Source organism: Hyperolius riggenbachi, chromosome 6 (assembly GCF_040937935.1).
Source record: "Hyperolius riggenbachi isolate aHypRig1 chromosome 6, aHypRig1.pri, whole genome shotgun sequence".
Taxonomy (NCBI): Eukaryota; Metazoa; Chordata; class Amphibia; order Anura; family Hyperoliidae; genus Hyperolius; species Hyperolius riggenbachi.
The window spans coordinates 21,862,973-21,878,467 of NC_090651.1; the positions used below are offsets into that span (position 1 = coordinate 21,862,973).

Genomic DNA, 15,495 nt, shown 5'->3' on the forward strand with positions numbered 1-15,495 from the left:
AGGACTATAAGGCCCACAGACGGAATCATTTTTCCTGGCTTTAGAATTTTCAGAAACAAGCATTTCACGGAGGTGCACCTGACAGGACTAAAGATGACTCCACCCTGTGATAAATTTCGGAAGAGATGAGAAAAGAGTTTACATTGGGCAAACAGTGACTAAATAACTTTTTTCAATTGAAGGTCACAGACCACAATGAGAGGATTGACTTCAGTGTGGTTAAAGTGTACCAGAGCTGAAAGGCTTTTATATATACCTGGGGCTTCCTCCATCCCCATAAGCTGCGATCGCTCCCACGCCTACATCCTCCTCTGCTCGCAGCTTCAGGAACCGGGGCCCCGCACTTCCGCCAGTCGGAGCCAGTCTAGCATAGCAGTAGTGCGCTGTTTGCGTATCTCTGCAGCAGCTGCTGGAGAGATACGTAGAGGGCGCACTTCTCCTGTGTAGTTGTCTGCGACTGACGTCAGTAACGGGAACCGGTTCCCGAAGCTGCGAGCAGAGGAGGATGTAGGCGTGGGAGCGATCGGAGCTTATGGGGATGGAGGAAGCCCCAGCCCCAGGGATGTATAAAATCTTTTTAATTTTCCAGCTCTGAGTCCCTTTAAGTCACACTCCCAAACAAAGTAATAGTAGATGGGAAAATGTAAAAACAAACAATTGGCAAAACTAAAAACCAACCCCCATGGCGGTTCGGAGGTGTAATACTGGGAGGGAGGCACTCCAAAGTATGTGTAAAATAATTAAAAACAGTTTAAAAGGCAAGAAAAACTTACCCCAAGACAAGGCTTTATATAAGAGATAGTGATAATTTATAGGTGCTATAGGCGCTCCAAGCTGATTCACTCTACCTTGAGATACTGCTTTATTGACTCGAGGAAGCGGATGGATTCATGCAAAACGTGTTGTCCAGTGTTTTTGAATAAATTATTTTTGTATCTTATATCAGTCCTCGTCTTGGAGTACATTTTTCTCGCCTTTCAAACTGTTTTTAATCAATTTACATATGTAGGCTTCACCAGACTGCCAGAGAGGTCCAGGGTACAAAAGGGTGTGAAAACCCCATAGTAGAGCCCTGGGTGTCACTGTGATAATACGTATAGAGAAGATTTCAGGGTACAGTCCTTTATATTGTGAAGGATCAAAACACAGTCCTTTTTCAGGGCAATCCACCTTGCCCACCAACACTTGTTTTATATCTTTAAAAAAGACTATAAAAGCTAATGCAATCCCAAAAAGGCAAAAAAAAGTCTCTAAAAAAACTTTATTGACACAAGTAAACAACATGAGAAAACACGGTTCTTCAATATCACAGTGGTAGGTCTTGAGAATACATTGGATTTGTTTTGAATCAATAAGTGGTTGCCTGTCATCTTGACAGACGATCGTTTGTGCTGTGCGATATCGCGTAACCATCATTTAAAGAAAATTTGCTAAACGGCAGTTACAGACAGATGATGAACCACAAGTCTCGTTCATTTTGAAAAACGGTTAAGGACGATCACATCGGAAACTATTGTTTAAACTAAACAATGTTTCCGCAAAAGTCAATGTACTTTAGCAGAAAATTCTTTTATTTTGAACGATTATTCGCATCACTTCGTTTACATCCTGCCGCTTCTCAAGTTGAAATATAAATCATGGAAGGATGAATTGTGTGTGTAGTACAGCTAAGAAATAAAAGATTAGTAGCAAAGAAAACAGTCTCGTATTGTTTTCCAGTACAGGAAGAGTTAAAAAACTTCAGTTGTCATCTATGCAAAAAAGCTTCTCTGAGCTACTCGACCCACTGGGTGGAGTACACACTCCTGTTTTCTGAAACACTTAAACAGCCAAGAAACAGCTTGAGATAAGGTTTTACCGCACTCCCGGCCGCGGATTCGGTAGCCTGGCAATCAGTGAATCAGGCTATGGTGCCCGATCACTGATTCCTCTCCCCCGCTGAAAAAGCGACAGCTTCTCTCGGAAGCTGCGCCTTTTCTGGCCGTTCCCTCTCCGATGAGTCACTCTAAGCGTGTGTTACGCTTAGAGTGACGTCATGTAAACAAACTCATGGCCGCCATCTTGTGGCCAAAAAGTAAAACTACAACTAAAATGAAAAAAAAAAATTAAACATAACACACAATTACATTATAAAACTATACTTTACATCCCACCCTCCCAAAAATACCCAAATAAAATGTTTAATATAAAAAACAAAAAACATTACAATAAAAAAAAAAACAACATGTAACTATTTACCTAAGGGTCTAAACTTTTTAAATATCAATGTAAAGATGAAATATTTCTATATTTTTTTTATTTTAAACGTGTAAATAGTGATAGATGCAAAACGGAAAAAATGCACCTTTATTTCCAAATAAAATATTGTCGCCATACATTGTGATAGGGACATCATTTTAACGGTGTAATAACCGGGACATATGGGCAAATACAATACGTGAGTTTTAATTATGGAAGCATGTATTATTTTAAAACTATAATGGCTGAAAACTGAGAAATAATGATTTTTTCCAATTTTTTCTTATCCTTCCTGTTAAAATGCATTTACAGTAAAGTGGCTCTTAGCAAAATGTACCCCCCAAAGAAAGCCTAATTGGTGGCGGAAAAAACAAGATATAGATCAGTGCATTGTGATAAGTAGTGATAAAGTTATAGGCTAATGAATGGGAGGTGAACATTTCTCACGTGAAAACGACGGAACCTGAATGGGTTAAAAGACAGAGTGTGGTTTGTAAACTGCAAATATGACAGAATGATGAAATGTTCTAAAAAAAAAGTGATATAACTATAAAGAAAAATATGTGACTTTCCTTTGCTACTAACATTCTGTTCGTTATCCGTGCTACACATACAATTCATTATATCATAAGTTTTTTGGTTTTTTTTCACTTCAGTGTCACTTTTAAAGGAAACAAATATGGCAGCCTCCATATCACTCTCACCCCGAGTTCACTTTAATGGTATAGCAAGGACTGAACCTTTCTCCACACTATCCAAAGCTAAACTGAAAGCCAGGCCTGGAGTTGGGCCTCAGCTATTCCAGATCTGTACACACTATGACCATCGGTGGAAATGGAGCATATCTGGCTGTGGCATGACGCACACTTGGCACAGCCTGCGGGGGAAGCTGGCAGCGCGGCGGGATCATGTCCCAGCAGCGAACGTTCTGTAATATTCGCTCAGCACCTGTTTGGCTGTTTACAAACAATACAGCGTTCTGTTTCTGCTCTTCATCGTGGAAAACGCACAGATCACGTGCGATAAGCCATCTGGCCAGCGCAGGGGAATCACGTGGATTATAAGGGACGCTGTCTTCTCTACTTAGAGTGACAGAAGCGCTAATCTGCAGAGAAAAGACTCGCCCAGCTCCGTCGTACGCTCCGCATGACTGCCGGGGACACCTGACACCAATCTGCCATCATGTGGGTCACATTCCTTAGGTGAGTTTCACACCGCGGAGGATTCTTCTGCATTTGTGCCGCAATGTCAATCTGCAAATTGTTAGTGCAGTGGCTCCCTATGGGAGCATTCACACTGCTGCAATTGCAATCCTAAAAGTGCTGCAAGCAAGCGCCTTGGGAGCAGAGTAGGATCATCCAGAAGGCAACCTAGGCAGGTGCCTAGGGCCCAGTGGGTGTCAAGGGGCCCAAGTGCCAGGACAACTGATTTTCAAAGTAATGTCCATGTTTCCCAATGGCTCAGTTCACACTATACGTGTTTTAATAATGCTATGCTATATGGAGAAGAAAAAAAATTGATTACCGATTGATTAAGTGTAAACGGGGCCTTTCTGCAGTCTGATACAGTACAAAAATAAAAGAAACGCCACACAACCAACGGACAATAGTTCATAAGTCTAGGATTGCAGAGGACTTACTGTACTTTCTCACATAGACCCCAGTCTGGGTAAGCTTATTAATGAGGGTCTCTTGGTTGATTTACAAACATTGAAGAGCAGAGTAGAGCACTGAACAATCCAGCTAGTTTTTTTTTAAAGGGAACCTGAGCAGAGGATAAAAATGGAAATCTGAACTTACCAGGGGCTTTCTCCCACCCCCTGTAGCCTGCGAGGTCCCTCTGCGTCCTCTGGGTGCCCTCCATGCTACCGCTGGCAGCTCCGTTACGTGCACAACTCAGCAGAAGTCGAGCACAACTGCTCATGCACGGCTCGTCTGTGCGCCCAGCTCGATCACGGACCAGTCGCCGTGAGCGTCCTGCGCAGGCTTGGTTTAGTCAACTGAGAACCGCGCTTGCGCAGAACTTTCACGGCGATGGGCGCATGATCAAGCAGTTGCGCACCACTTCGTTTAAAGTAGTGCACCTAATGGAGCCGCCAGCGGAAGCACGGAGGGGACCCAGAGGCCTACGGGGATCGGGAGGAAGCCCCAGGTAAGTTCAGATATCCATTTTTACCCTCTGCTCAGGTTCCCTTTAAGGCAAATCTTGGATCCCTAATCGTAAATCCACAGAATGTCATTTGAATTCATTGTCATCGCCAGGGAATGTTTCCTCGGAATGGTTCCTGTAACATAATCGGTTATTTGCTTTGAGCTAGTAGCTTATAAATCAGGCTGAGTCCTGGAGTTGATAAAATGTATCAGTGTTCCTTGTTGTTTCCTGTGTTGGTTGGCATGAGTTTATTTACACCAGGCCAGGAACATCTGCACTTTATCATTTATCATTGACGCATGTGTCGGGGAGATCTGAGTATGTTTTTGTTATTTATTGTCGATTCTGGAGCCTAGAAGCCTTCATACACTAATAATCCCTGATTCACTACGTCAATTTATTGCACAATTAGGAAAGGCCTGAACCTGCCAGTGATTGCACTGTTTGTACATTGCGAGGCAAACCGCGGTTTAAAAAAGACATACTTACCTAAGAGTAAAACTCACTAAACACTGTTTAAATTGTACCAGAGACAGCAAGTAACAAAAATTTGATACTTATCCGGGGCTTCATCCAGCCCCATAGGCAGGTCTGAGTCCCTGGCCGTCCTCCTGCGGTCTGCCGCTCAGCCGCAATCAGCCCTGGTAACTGGCTCAGTCGCATCAGTCAGAGTCTTCTGCGCATACGTGGGAGGTCTGCGCATGCGCAGAAGACCCCGACTGACGCGACAGAGCCAGTTACCAGGGCTGATTGCCGCTGAACGGAGGCACGTGGGAGGACGGTGAGGGGCTCAGACGTGCTTATGAGGCTGGAGGAAGCCCTGGGTAAGTAAAAAATCTTTGTTACGGGCCATCTCTGGTTCAATTTTCAAATAGGAGTTATAGAGTTATAGAGGTCAAATTCCCAATTAAGACTAGATATGTCAATTTCAGGCCAAACATGTATTGTACACTCCAAAAAACGTGACGCATTTTGCAAGGAATTTCACCTGCTTACTCAGGCAATTAACAGAAACAACTTTTCACCAGCTCTTAGCAGGCACGGCGCCTCTGCTAGAAATTATGTCACTAAAGTGTCACTATAAATGACGTCACTATGCTGAGCTCCGCAGCCCCTGATGAGTTGAGAAATAACGAAACCAGTTGGAGGTTTAACTTGTGACGACTTCATGCAGAGACGTATAGGCGGGCTGGATACAGCGACACTCTAACACAGTGGTTTGAATTTACTGCAGCCGGAATGCAGGACGCTACCGACGGAGCGTAATTTGCACACCTAGCAGATGGAGTATACAGCTTTAGTGATTCACTTAGCCCGGGAGTTGGTCGTACGACCAGTTTCCGCTGTCATAGCCCACCAATTGTATGCACGTGCACACGTGTGTGTGTGTGTCTACTGTTCAGCAATTATTATTTAACCATTATCCCCAAATAACCAAAGCAGAAATCATTACCCACCAAAGGACAAAGGCAGCTATCATTACCCCCAAATGACAAATACAGCCATGATTATTCCCAAATGACAAATTCAGCAACCATTACCTCAAATGACAAATGCAGTTATCATTGCCCCCATATCACTAATGCAGGCATTGATCCAAAGATCGATTGGGTGACCATGTTGTCGTACCGATTCACCTTCAATCCAATAAAATTATTGGATTGAAAGGTTGACCGGCCCCCAAAATCTAATAATGTATGAACACCTTTATTCCCAAATGACAAATACAGCAATCACTACACCCAAATAACAAATGTAGGAATCATTACCCTGTGTGACAATGCAACTATTATTATCCTCAAATAACAAATGCAACAATCTATAACACAACATGACAAATACAGCAACCATTACCATTAAATTACAAATGCAGCAATCATTACCTCCAGGTGTCAAATGCAGCATCATTACCCCCAAATGACAAATACATCCATCACTTACACCTCAAATTACAAATACAGCCATTATTACACCCCAAATTACAAATGCAGCAATCACTACCCCCAATGACAAATACAGCAATAATTACCCTCAGATGACAAATGCAGCAATGATTACTCCCAAATGAAAAATACAGCAATCCGTTCCCCTCAAATGACAAGTACAACAATCATTAACCCCAAATGCAGCCATCTTTACACCACAAATGATAAATGCAGCAATCATTGGGGTTGATTCAGTAAACGGTGCTAACCCAGTTAGCACACCTAAAGACTTTGGGCGTGATAACTAGGGTGCTAAATTCACATCGTGCGCAAAGTCCCGAACGCAAAACTTTGCATGCACACAATGGCGCATTGTGGTGCGACAAAAACGGCGCACCCGATGCGCCTATAAGGTCGCATTGGGTGCGAACTATAAGGTCACACTAATGCGACCTTATAGGCGCATCCGGTGCGCCGTTTTCGTCGCATCACAATGCGCCGTTTTGCGCGCACCACACTGTGCGCGCGTGGGACTTTGCGCACGATGTGAATTTATCACACCTAAACTAACTTTCGGAGTAATATAGGGCTTTTCACAAGCGTGCTAACACTTAGCACGGTTTACTGAATCAAGCCCATTATCTTCTCACGCTAATATCCTCAGAAATTATCCCACGTCAATATACTCTATCTTGCAACCCTGATTAAAGATCTCTGCCGCTCAGCGCACCCACCGCCACTCGCCGCTGCTCCCGCTGGCTCTACCTATACTAAGTATAGAGAGAGCCAAAAAGCATATTTACATTTTGGCTCCATGGTTCCCCATTGGTCTAATAACAGACCAATGGGTATCGTCCTGATCACCATTGGTCTGTTATTAGACCAATGGGGAGCCTCTGATTTAAAGATGCTTTTGGCTCTAGCTATAGTTAATGTAGCTAGAGCCCGCTCTGTACTCCCTCCAGAGTGGTTTCCGCTCTCCTCCCAGCCCGCCGCACCTATAGCGTCCACTCGTGCCGTCACCCTGGAGCACCCATAGCACCCTGATATCACGTTCGGCGGGTTTTGCTATTTATATATATAATGTCAGTCGTAATTCCGACTCGGCTACAACGCGTAAATCTGACTCAAATTCAGGTTCGAATTGGAACTGCGATTCTATCCGTAATTATGATTTTGGTCGAATCGGAAGTGCATGAAGTCGGATTCAAAACCACTCAAATTCTAAACCTGGTCCTTCCGAGCAACACTAATAGTTTGTCATTGTGGGCGGAGTCTAGCGTGCCACCTTCACGTCACATCCACACCAACGGATGAAACCGTCTCTGGAGCCCTAGACGCACCATTCCGGCGTGCCGTCATTGCAGATTGCGGCCTAGAGTCGCGGAAATATAGCCGGGACTGCCTTCCAGGCGTAGCACTAAGATACCGCTCTAGCGAGGTATCCATAATCTCTGCCATCTTATCAGTAGAGCAAGGAGCGTCTGAGTACGCGTTCACTACCGCTTGGACGGCTATTTTGTCTTCTCACCATATGGGACATTGACCAGTACAATCATCAAGTGGGTACCCACATAACATGCTGCAACGGAGGTGGTAAGAGTAGTGTTGAGCCGAAATTTTCGAAATTTCGCGTTACTATAATTACGCAAGCGAAATTTGCTATTACGATGCGAAATTATGGTAGCGTAATTGCCATTAAAATCGTAATTGAAAATACCGTAAGCGTAATTTTCAAAGCGTAATTTCGCGTTTCGTTCATAACGTAATTTCGCGTTAAACCATAACGTAATTTCGCGTTAAACCATAACGTAATTTCGTATTTCTTCGTAATTTCGAGAATTTTGTAATTACTTGTTAGCAGGGTTGCTCGCGAATTTTCGCCAAAGGCATTTTCATCTGCATGGCGAATTTTGATGCGAAATATCACTACATGGCGAATTTTATATGCGAAATAGCATTCCGTAACGCGAAAAATGACGCGAAAATTAACGCTGACAGTAATATGAACTATCGTGAAATTACGTTATGTAACTACGCTTACAAACGGTTGCATGCAAGGCAAACGTAATTTCGCGATACCCACTGTAATGCAAAAATTACGCTTACGCGGAATTTCGCGAAATCCTTCTTCATTACGTTTATGTACTTACGGCCATAATCGTAATTACACTAATTACGCGAAATTTCGCGAAATCGTAATTAAGTCATTACGCTCATCTCTAGGTAAGAGTGACTTTTTTTTATCAAAAAGCGCTTGTTTATCCCTGTGGAGATTACCGTGTATCTAAAACCAGTGAACATCACTGCTGTGCAGGTGGACTCATTGCCCCCTATGGGGAGTATATTTCCAAGTACAAATATACTGCATTAGAATTGAGCTACGCTTTGGAGTGTGTGGGCGCCATTGTATGGATGTGTGGATGGACGCATGATGCCGGCTTAGAGTAGATAGGTTGCTATCAAGACCAGAGCATCTTTTTGTGGCACTTAGACGCTCCGCAAGTTTTTACTGGGTATTTTATGAGGCTGATTTTTGCATGCAATTAAGCTATGGATTTAGTCAATTGTGTATTTGAATAATAAACTACTACTATCTGATTTATACATCTTGAACCCTAGCCAATTTTCTTTTTATGTCTGCACTATTTAAAGGGTGATGTATAGCAGTACAATGCCTATTCAGGAGTAGTGTGGTAGGCATATTATGCTCATTTGCGTAGCCACCATGTTCTGGGGATAGCATTTTCTTCTTTTTGACTTAGTTTGTCATTGTGCCCTGAGGTTAGCCATAGTTCCCAACTGTCCCTTTTTCGAAGGGACAGTCCATCTTTGGGAACCCAATCCCTCTATCCCCCTTTCCTTTTATCCCTCTTGCAGGACTGATGTACAGATCTATGTCAATATATGTAATTTTCTACTGAAAATGTGTTTCATTGGGCCTGATTCACAAAGTGGTGCTAACAGTTAGCACCCTGGTGAAAAGCCCTTTATCACGCCTAAACTCAGTTTAGGCATGATAAGTTTAGGTGTGATAAGTTTAGGTGTGATAAGTTTAGGCATGATAAGTTTAGGTGTGATAAGTTTAGGTGTGATAAGTTTAGGCATGATAAGTTTAGGTGTGATAAGTTTAGGCATGATAAGTTTAAGCACCAACTGCGTTAGCACCGCAGTGCACAGCTGATCAAAAGTTTTGCGCTAGCAAAGTCTGGTGCACTTCGCATAGAGATTAATGGCGCTGCTTTGCGTGCGGGACTTTGCACGCTATCTACACTTATCTAAACTTAGCATGCCTAAACTTATCACACCTAAACTTATCACACCTAAACTGGCTTTTCACCAGTGTGGTGCAAAGGTTATCATGCCTAAAGTCTTTTAGGCGTGATAACTGAGTTATCACCGCTTTGTGAATCAGGCCCATTGACTCTAAACTTTATTTCTATTAAATTGATTTTTTTCTTGTTTTCAATTGTCAATATGAAGGAAACTGAACAAGGCTAGAAAGGGCCAGTGTGGTTTGAATTATAAACCTTTTTTTTCTTATGAAATCTTCATAGTATGCGTGACTAGAGGCGTTCAGGGGGTGTGATTAGGGGGTGTGGGATGGGCATGGCTTAAAGAGAAACTCCAGTGAAAATAACGTATTGAAAAAAGTGCTTCATTTTTACAATCATTATGTATAAATGATTTAGTCAGTGTTTGCCCGTTGTAAAATCTTTCCTCTCCCTGATTTACCTTCTAAAATGTATCACATTTTTACTGCTGGCAGGTGATGTCACTAGAAGGAGATGCTGCTTGCTTTTTTGTCTGTTGGAAACAGCTGGAAACAGTTGTTATTTCCCACAATGCAACAAGGCTCCCACAGTGTGATGTCAGCACCATGGTCCTGATATCACACTGTGGGAGGGTTTTCACCACAATATCAGCCACACAGCGCCCCCTGATGATCAGTTTGAGAAAAGGAATAGATTTCTCATGTTAAAGAGGGTATCCACTACTGATTGGGATGAAGTTCAATCCTTGGTTAGGGTTTCTCTTTAAAGCGGAATATAACCCTGCATTTCAACTTTGCTCTAAAACATTATTTACAGTATATTATATGCAACCAGCATTTTTTTTTTACTAGACCAGCATTGGAAGGGTTACACAGTGCTTTAAAGTTCCTGGAGATTTCTGCAGACGCATCCGAAGCTGACATAGATACATTTTGTTTACATAAATGTATCTAAGTGTTGAATGTGACTCGCTCTCTCTGACTGAGAAGGAGCTGGAGGACAGCCAAAGAGTGTGTAACATTTCTCAATAGATACATATAACTAAATAGAATGTAACAATCTGAACTTCTGCATATCTCTCCACTGAACTTTAAACCTCTGTGTTTAACCCTTCCAATGCTGGTCTAGTAAAAAAAAAAATGCGTTTTGCATATAATATGCTGTAAATAATGTTTTAGAGCAAAGTTGAAATGCAGGGTTATATTCCGCTTTAAGTGTCCCTCTTTCTAATCTTAAAAAGTTGGGAGATATGATGTTAGCCATGGCCGGATTTATACTTGTGCCCCTAGGTCAAGTGTGTTGTGTCTCCCCTTCCATGTGCAGCATCGCCCCTCCCATTCTATGTGCAGCCCTCTCTCCCGTGTGTATTATCCATGTATGAAGCCCCTGTCTTTCACATTTGGGGATAATTATGGCTGTAACGGTACTGCATGGGTACTGCAACATGGTCATCCAATCAATCTTTGGATCAATGGCTGCATTATTTCTATGGGGGCAAGGATTACTGCATTTCTCATTTGGAGTAATGGTTGCTGCATTTGTCATTTGGGGATAATTATGGCTGCATTTGTCATTTGGGGGTAATGAAAGCTGCCTTTTGTCCTTTGGTTGGTAATGATTTCTGCTTTGGCTATGTGGGGATAATGAAAGATAGGGCATCAGTTTCCCCTTTTCTATGTTTTGCTCCCCATTTCCAGCCTCCTCTTTCATACGTAGCAACCCCTCTTTCATGTTCAGGTGCCTCCCTGGACTGTAGCCGCCCAAAGCCCGGGCCTTTGCGACCTTTCTAGAAATCCGGCCTTGATGTTAGAGCCGAAGCCAGCCGTATAAAGCTGGAACTCCCCCTTAGCTCAGCTCTGCCAAGAAGCCGAGATAGCCTCATATAAATATCACACAGAAACATTGACTGTCTCATAAAACTCCTGCAGACACACTTAACAGGCCTCTCCCGGGCGTAATAAAGCGAGCCTGCTTCACTGCGAGATACAAGGCCTGGCTAAGGGGGGGCTGCCTGGAACCGTACAATCGTTCCTCATTATAGATGCTTCCCATGTGGATCACATTTTCCCAAAGTCTGCACTTTTCCACATTGTGCATCATCAATCTGCACAGCCTCAGCCACCCGAAAATCCAGCCTGGATACATTTCCTTTTTTTAAAAGCACTGGAAAAATGTCTGTGGTGTATTTTTGTAATGATATTTATGTTGTTTTTTTTCCCCCAGAATGCAGAACGTTTCGCAAAAAAATGTGCAGATCAGCGACAAGCGATTCCGCACTTTGCGAGGGGAATACGCCTGATGGCCGGTGTTTGCTGAGAACGCTACCATTTAAAGAGGCCCTGTGGTGACATATAGTAGAATGCAGTGAATTATTCAGTAAACACACTTTTATGGTCATTCTCCTGGTTTCAAGGCACGATACAATAAAATGATCCGATTTTATGGCAATTTGATAAATATGATCGGATCTCCCGAAAAAATTCGGAAGTTTTTTTTTCATTTGACTGAAAAATCCGATTTCCTGTTTTTTTTCAATTTTTATTGATCCGGAATGCTGGAAATTTTTCTTCCATTTTTATAAAGATTGTATGGTGCGTGTTTGTCAATATATCAATATACACACCCTAGCAATTTTCTCAGAGTTTCCAATCATTTTTAGCATAATTGGGGAATTATACTAGCTTTAGTGCAGCTGCTTGGTGCAAACCATGGGATACGCGTTACAGTGTTTTTAAAGTTTTAAATTCTATACAATTTTTTTATGCCCGTGAATAAAAAGTTGAACCGCTTTTACGCGAGGGGAGTTTTTTGTTTTCATGCATAGAAAACAGGAGTGGTGACGCCGTGTGCCAGAGAGGCGTTTTGGTAGCCTATATCCCAGAAGCTCTGAGGGGCCTTGAAAGGCCGCAACATCTGGTGCAGGGGCATAACAATACAGGGAGTGCAGAATTATTAGGCTAATTAGTATTTTGACCACATCATCCTCTTTATGCATGTTGTCTTACTCCAATCTGTATAGGTTCAAAAGCCTACTACCAATTAAGCATATTAGGTGATGTGCATCTCTGTAATGAGAAGGGGTGTGGTCTAATGACATCAACACCCTATATCAGGTGTGCATAATTATTAGGCAACTTCCTTTCCTTTGGCAAAATGGGTCAAAAGAAGGACTTGACAGGCTCAGAAAAGTCAAAAATAGTGAGATATCTTGCAGAGGGATGCAGCACTCTTAAAATTGCAAAGCTTCTGAAGCGTGATCATCGAACAATCAAGCGTTTCATTCAAAATAGTCAACAGGGTCGCAAGAAGCGTGTGGAAAAACCAAGGCGCAAAATAACTGCCCATGAACTGAGAAAAGTCAAGCGTGCACCTGCCAAGATGCCACTTGCCACCAGTTTGGCCATATTTTAGAGCTGCAACATCACTGGAGTGTCCAAAAGCACAAGGTTTGCAATACTCAGAGACATGGCCAAGGTAAGAAAGGCTGAAAGACGACCACCACTGAACAAGACACACAAGCTGAAACGTCAAGACTGGGCCAAGAAATATCTCAAGACTGATTTTTCTAAGGTTTTATGGACTGATGAAATGAGAGTGAGTCTTGATGGGCCAGATGGATGGGCCCGTGGCTGGATTGGTAAAGGGCAGAGAGCTCCAGTCCGACTCAGATGCCAGAAAGGTGGAGGTGGAGTACTGGTTTGGGCTGGTATCATCAAAGATGAGCTTATGGGGCCTTTTCGGGTTGAGGATGGAGTCAAGCTCAACTCCCAGTCCTACTGCCAGTTTCTGGAAGACACCTTCTTCAAGCAGTGGTACAGGAAGAAGTCTGCATCCTTCAAGAAAAACTTGATTTTCATGCAGGACAATGCTCCATCACACGCGTCCAAGTACTCCACAGCGTGGCTGGCAAGAAAGGGTATAAAAGAAGAAAAACGAATGACATGGCCTCCTTGTTCACTTGATCTGAACCCCATTGAGAACCTGTGGTCCATCATAAAATGTGAGATTTACAAGGAGGGAAAACAGTACACCTCTCTGAACAGTGTCTGGGAGGCTGTGGTTGCTGCTGCACGCAATGTTGATGGTGAACAGATCAAAACACTGACAGAATCCATGGATGGCAGGCTTTTGAGTGTCCTTGCAAAGAAAGGTGGCTATATTGGTCACTGATTTGTTTTTGTTTTGTTTTTGAATGTCAGAAATGTATATTTGTGAATGTTGAGATGTTATATTCGTTTCACTGGTAAAAATAAATAATCGAAATGGGTATATATTTGTTTTTTGTTAAGTTGCCTAATAATTATGCACAGTAATAGTCACCTGCACACACAGATATAGCCCTAAAATAGCTAAAACTAAAAACAAACTAAAAACTACTTTCAAAAATATTCAGCTTTGATATTAATGAGTTTTTTAGGTTCATTGAGAACATGGTTGTTGTTCAATAATAAAATTATTCCTCAAAAATACCACTTGCCTAATAATTCTGCACTCCCTGTAGACCCTGCAAGGGATGCAGCCACAGAGCGCCCAGAATCCACAGTGGCCCCCATCCTGAGAGACTGACAACTAAGGCCATGGAAAGAAAAAGATTTGTGCTCTCTGCACAATTGTTTAAATGACTGCATCTGCTCAGCCTCTGATATTAAATCAAAGTTCTGTAGACAAAGATTTGTAGACAGTCCCTATTCAGTGTGCAGGGGGATGGGGCGTGTAAGTGTCTGGTCCCGGCTTGATGATGTCATCAAGCCACGACCCGGAACTTAGCGTCAGTACAAGCAGGGATGCCGGCCAGAGCTGAGGGGTCCACAGCTGCTCATTGCTGGAGCCTGGGAGGTGAGTAAAGGCTGCTGGCTACGGGGGGACACCTGGCTACAAGAGAGACACCATGCCCAGCTAGACCTACCAGGGATCCGGCTGCCTGACCCCCCCCCCCCAAACACGCCCGTGACCCCCCCCCCCCCATTCAAAATCGCCAGTTCCTTAAGGGGGGGTTAGGCGGCCAGTTCTGAAAGGGTTAAGGTTCCCTTTAAGACCCATAGCTTCTTCATTACTGCATAGTGAAGAGATAGATTAGTACTAGATGTATGCAATTCCCTTGAGGCCTGGAACCCACTACAAATCGCGAATCGCCATCGCTAGCGTTTTTAATGAGCGTTCTGTAAGCAATTTCTTTTCTGGTGATTTTGGTAGCGATTTTAAAAAGTGTAAGCTTTTTGCTAGCGATTGTGTAGCGATTAGTGATGGTAATTCTGATTGGTCCTTTCAATGTATCATAATTTTATTTACAGTTTGCATTCATTCAAAATCACACTCAAATCTCTATGTGTAGCGATTCCTAAGCAATTACGCCACCTTTTATATACTTTACATTGTAGAAACACAAACGCTAACGCCACCAAAATGCTGCAAGTCCTGCGATAGCGATTTTTGCTAATCACAATTAGAGATGGCCCGAACAGTTTGCCGGCGAACGGGAGCCGATCGCGGAAAACCGCAAACTTTTCCGAAAGTTCGATTCGCCCCCATTAGGGTCAACTTTGACCCTCTACATCACAGTCAGCAGGCACATTGTAGCCAATCAGGCTACACTCCCTCCTGGAGCCCCACCCCCTTTATAAAAGGCAGGCAGCGTCAGGCATTTCACTCACTCGTGTGCCTGCAGTAATTAGAGAAGGGAGAGCTGCTGCAGAGAGAAATATAGGGAAAGCTTAGTTAGGCTCTTGTAGGCTTGTTAGCTTGCTCCTTGCTGATTCTTATTGCTAAACAAGCACCCCTCAACAGCTCTTTTGAGAGCTAATCTTGATGTGGTCAGCTTGTATAGCTGCATTCCACATACGGCGGGACTTATAGCGTTGCGTAGCGTTTTTGAAAAATACGGTAAAAGCGATGAATTCTCTGATTAT

The 15,495-nt window shown here is 43.0% G+C and overlaps 1 protein-coding gene across 2 annotated transcripts in view; it reads right to left on the reverse strand.

The window, feature by feature from the left end:
* Positions 1 to 15,495, reverse strand: part of SLC1A7 (solute carrier family 1 member 7) — a 134,813-nt gene that overhangs the window by 59,965 nt on the left and 59,353 nt on the right. The window lies entirely within an intron of this gene.